Genomic DNA, 5,738 nt, shown 5'->3' on the forward strand with positions numbered 1-5,738 from the left:
AGCCCTGCAACTGTGGAGAGAGTTCAGGCAGCAAAACCACTCCAGGCACCCAGAGGATACTAGATGGGGTCCAGCCATCTGGGATTTGCCCTCTCTAAGAAATTCTTACTTAAATAATGCTTTCATATTATGCTAAGAAAGGCTCTGAGCATGGTGTGAGTCAACCAAGATCTTTTGCTGCATTCCTGCTCTCCTACTTTTTGTTCCAGGTCTCTTCAAGCCTTGGTGTGTGGCAGAGCCCTGGTAGTCTTAGAGAGAGATGGGAGTGCACTGCACAGCACTTGCACCCCCCCCCCCACACACATGTGCTGTGTGCCTCTGACTTCTCACACGCCTGTGACTGCTGGTTTCAAAGAGCACTGGACACAGAAGGTCCATGAACCTTCCTCAGGCTCACCCTGCAGTGCAGCTGAAACCGTTTGCATGTGGAGGGGCAGCAGGGAAGAGCCCCTGCCCGAATGGGAGAGTGGAGGTTGCTGCTGAGTGTTGAGATTGCAAGAGCCAGGCTCTTGCAGACCAAGTTTTAAGCAGTGACCATGCACCACGGAGCTGTGGGGCCCCACAATTTGTTTCTGAGGTGCCTTTGCCTCAGATACCCCTCTTTGAGCTCTGCCTGCCTGGCGGGTTGTAAATATAGAAACATAAGCCCTGGAGTTTTTTTCTCCAAACATGTCCCTTCCATCTTAGCATCATCTGTGCAATTCCTCCAGCTGCTCCTATACATGGTATGACCTTTTTTTTCCCCTTCCCTTCCTTCCCCCTCCATCTCATTCCCCTCCCCGCCCCATCCCTGCTCCCTTCCCTTCCCTGGCCAGCATACGAGTCTGGGGCCAATCGGCTCTTCCAGACGATCAAATGTCACTATAAGTTGAGAGCTGCATCACCTTGGGACGCTTGCAGATCCCAGCCTGCCCGTCCCCTTCGACAGGAGCTTGGTGCTTCTCTCCACTCCTCCAGGTAAGTGGGATCCCTGGCAAGGGATGCTGCAGGGGAGTAACACTACAGAGGGGCTGAGCCTCGGTCTAAATAGAGAAAAATCAGGGGAGAGTTGGGGTCTCCCGGATCTGGGATCTGGCACAGGATCCTAAGGAAAAGGCACTTTTCCTTCCTGGCTTTGGTTGGGCATCACACAAATCTCATGTCATGTGCGGAGATTTGGGTGCTCTGAACTCTCAAGGATTAGTAATGGGAGAACAGATGCTTTCAAAAGGAAGACATAGGGCTCGAAATTAAGAGTAATCTCTTGGGACACTTGGGGGAAACTTCCTCCAGCAGCAGGAGGAAAGTGCTGACCTTCCCTCCCCTGTCACCCAGAGAAAGGGATGGCCGAGACAGGAGGTAGCAGGGACTGTTGAGGAGCTGCTGGCAGGTGAGGAGGGCTGTGGGGTGTGGGGCTAGAGGGAGAGCTGAGAAACATAAATATGGTCATGGAAAACTGCCCTCTCCCACAGAAAGAAGAAAATTGTGAGTGTGAGTCACCCATACTGGGTGGTCATGTCATTGAAGTGTGAAGGAATTTGAAGCTGTGCATACAGGGAGCATACCATCATCACTCTGAACATGACCCTGTTTATGTTTCTCAGATCAGCTTCTTGCTTTTGGGTGGCAAGTATCCTACAAAGACAGGAGAGACACCAACACAGGTGTCTCTGGTGCCAGCAATTTGTGCTGTTCATGTGGGGGAGCTCCAGTGAGGCTGTAGATGATTGCCAGGGCAGGCAGCCATCCCTCATAGGTACAAGACCCAGGAAGATCGTGGAGTCCCCACCCCCGGAGATGTTCAAGAGGTGTTTAATCTGGCACTGGGTGATATGGTTGAGTGGTTTAGGGGTTAGAGCGATAGTGCTGCTTTGATGGTTGGACTGGATGATCCTGTAGGTCTGTTCCAACCTTGATGACTCTAAGATCAGGGAAAGGGGGATATAAGCTAAGCACGGTCGCTGGCTTTTCCCCCTCTATCTCAGCCTTGTTGTGCCTAGAAAACACTGTGCAGGGAGATCAGGCAGATCATACCACCGTGAAGACAAGGATAAAGGGTACATCTTGGGACAGGGAATTGGGATTTTCCTATGTGTCAGTGGACCCTGCAGCAGCGCTTGGGTCCTGTGACCCTGTTTCAGCATCAGTGCTGTGGCAGATGCTTCACCTTCCAGCCCCTTTCTGCTGGAAAGTACTGAGCAGTTCAGAAACAAAGAGAGGAGGCAGAGGGATGGAAGAAATATGTATTGAAAAAGGTATATGTATATACTTTTTATAGAGAGAAATATATTATTATATTTATATATTTACTAAATATATTATATATAACACCTATATCTTTTAATATAGATATGTATGTATATTAACAAATCCATGCAGTTGGTTTTCAATGGTTCCTGGTAGGAAAGTGTGTTCATGTGGTTCTTGGTGGATCATACTCATAGTCCTTGCCTGATAGCTGTCCCTGCCAGGACCCATTGCCCATGCATGGCCTCTTTTGTCCTCTCCCCTTTCAAAATGGCTCCTGCTACCTTGCCTACCTTGTATGGCCTGGCTTGGGAGGGGATGATTGATGGGTGGGTTATTTCCAGGGATGGCTTGGAGGTGCAAGGCAGCCCATTCCCCCTCCCGGGTGCATTCTCAGCTGCTAAGAGGCTTCTTGGGATGTGCTGATTCTGCTCTTTCAGTCAGGGCCAGGAGCATTTGGGGCCAAAAGGGACGTGGCATTCCTGCCCACCTGGGGCTCATGAGGATTGGTGTGTTTGTCCTTCCAGCCATGACCTGCTTGGCTTGAATAAAATGCAGAAAATAACCTTTGCTTTCACCTTTAAGGGGTGGGAGCAGGTAGGAAGTTTTCTGTCTGGTGAAACTTTCCTACATGTTTTGATTTCCTTCTAAAGGGTGGGCAGTATTAACTAATTGATTTTATTACATCTCTAAACCCAGTCTCAGACCAGAATCCGTTTTTCTGCCACTGTACAAACAAAGCCCAATTATTGCCTTAAGGTGCTAACAGCCTTAATCTTGGGCTGCGTTTGCTGTGTGTAAAGTAATTTCCACCGAAGGGTAATCCTGAGCCAGCTGGAGACTTTCCATTGCCTTCAGCAAACTCAATCCTAACTGCAAAAAATACTGCTCTTTACAGATTGCTTGCTTTATTGCCTTTTGGATGTTAATGTAGTTCAATTTTGTTGGCTGCTTTGATGACAGACCTATGTGGATAGTGCTGGGCATCAAAGAGCCTTCCTTGTCTCGTGTGGCTGTAGCTATGACGGTCTGTATTTTGCCCCTGGTTTTAGGGGACCAGATGGCTTTTGAATGCCATGGAGTAGACAGACACCTTCTTTTTCTTGGAGCGAGACCTTTTTGGCTTTCCAGCCAGGGCAGTGGCAGTCAGCTACAGCCTTAAATGCCAACTCCTCCTGACAGAGCGACCAAACTTGGTTGAATGTTTGGCCCTTGCAAAGCTGAAATCTGCAATCTTCCCTTGGATTTTTTTGTCCCCCACCCCCTGCCCTAGCCTGTGGGGTTCCTGTGTCTGGCTCATCTTTGCACGCAGTCTGCCAGTGCACTTGTTATTAATTCATTTTATCCAGAGCCAAGAAACCCCCTCAGGGTTGGGGTCTTATGGTGTCAGGGATGCTGGCATTCTCATTCTGTTTTTATAGCACACGGACAGATGCCATGCAAAATCCCATTCGCATTTGCAGCGCTTGGATTAACAAATATGGAAGGGTGTAGGGGAACAGCCAATGTGACTACCCTCAGCAAGATGTCCTTAGAGCTAAATTGGAGACTAGATGAGCTCATTCCAATAACTGCTAATGGAAAGCCTGATTGCAAAGACTCCCGTTGACTTCAATTGCCTTGGAAAGAACAGCATGGGCTGCGCTACGTGCCTACCGCACACTGAACAGACGCTCACTCTCTGTGTGCACACCCAGGGTTCTCAAGCTGATTTCTTCTCCACCATTGAGCAGTATTACTCTTCTTCTCACTGGAATAACAGAGGAGTTTATCCCAAAGCCCTTTAAAACTCCTCTTTTTTCCCCCCTCGTACTGGAAAGAAGGAAATACGCATTTATAAATTAAAGGCAGAATCCATGGGACGATTGGCCATTGCCCCGAGTCTTTACAGATCATGTATTTTAGAAGGAGCCAACATCTGGGCATTAGACAGGTTCCCTCCATAGGGTTTTGCCTGAAGAAGCTCAGCTGTCCTGTTGCATAAACCAACATACTGACAAGCATTATTTCTAATACCTTGAATAATTTTCGGAGGCTGAGATGAGACTGCTAACATGCTAGCCACTGTGCAGATAGCAAGTGGAACTCTTTGTCCTGAGGATTTGTTGATCTACATAGAAAAGACCAGGGGAGAGAGGCCAGCAGTGCTGTAGCATTCAAGTAATTAACAGAAGCAGCAGCATGAAGTGGTGCAAAAGAAAAGCCTTTTGCCGAGCTGAAATTCTTCCCATACACAAAATTCCCCACAGATTCCTTCTGCCTGCCTTTGGTCCCCAAAGTACTCCTTGGGATGGCTGTTGCACTTGAGCAGTGGACAATTGCAGCCACCAAGTTAAAAGCAGCCTGTGGTCAAGAAATCACTGAACCCAAATTTCATATGTCCTAGCAGTAGGTTACGCTCCCATCCTGCTTCTCAGGTCAGGTCATAACACAGCCACTGCTGGCACTACTTCCAATGCAACTCTGACTTTCAGAAAGAGGATAAATGAGGAACTAGAAGAAAAAAAATGCTGGCTGTTTATCTCTCATGGGGGTTTTAAATCCCATTGGTGTTAATGTATGGTGCCCAGGGTCATTGCTGGGGAATGGAGAGAATCCCTTATAGGGCAGGGTTGGAGCCTGTGGGATTACTGCCTTCCTCTGAAATAGAAAGCTACTGAGCTGCAGTTGTTCCTTTTGAACCTAAGTCAGCCCACCTGCTCCTTCAAGACATCTCTCATATATCAGCTGAATAATGAAGTCATGAAAGTCAGGGTTTGGGGCAGCAAAGAGAAGCCAGGCTTTCTAATTTAAGACTGACTGTGGATCTGGAGGAAGTCTTGGGGGGCCCTTTCCCACCTCCTCCCCTGGCCTCAGGGCAGTTGATGCTTTTAGAAAAGCCAGAGTGTTGTATTACATAGAAATGGTTATACCCATGTGAACTGCCTAACCAGGGATGTGGCTGGTTTTCATCTTAAACTAATCAACAGAATATTGTTCACTTGTATAAACCAGACACACTTCTGGGTGCTGACAAATAAGGACTCATCTCTACGTATATTGGTAGTTTCAGTTATTCTTTTAGCTCTGACTAGTGCTTTGGAGCTGGCACCTTCCCACTTGTGGTAGCATAAAGTCAGGAAAAAATTCTCTGATCTTTCCGGAGCTATGGAAATGTCAGATGGGTGCAAGAGGACACTGGCCTGTGCCTGTCTCCCTCTGGAGGTTTTGTAATTTAAAGCCAGGTCCAGATTTCCTCCAGTCCCTGTGGGACACAGCTGAGTTGACGGGACATGTCTTTCCAGATGATGTTTTCCTCCTCCTCTCTCCTTGTCCTCTGACCTGGCTGGCAAAGATTTGTGCTTCTCCCAAAATGTCAGTGTTGGTGGGGGATTGGTTGCTGTGTGGGAAAGCAGGTGCCCGTCTTTTTTTGTCCTCAAATGTCAACCCATCTGCTTCTGCCTTGGAATTTTTTAGGAGGTACTCTCATTAATAACACTTTTTTTTTCTTCTTCTTTTCCTTTTTTGTCTAG

Source organism: Lepidothrix coronata, unplaced genomic scaffold (genome assembly GCF_001604755.1).
Source record: "Lepidothrix coronata isolate B3197 unplaced genomic scaffold, Lepidothrix_coronata-1.0 Scaffold1, whole genome shotgun sequence".
Lineage (NCBI taxonomy): Eukaryota > Metazoa > Chordata > Aves > Passeriformes > Pipridae > Lepidothrix > Lepidothrix coronata.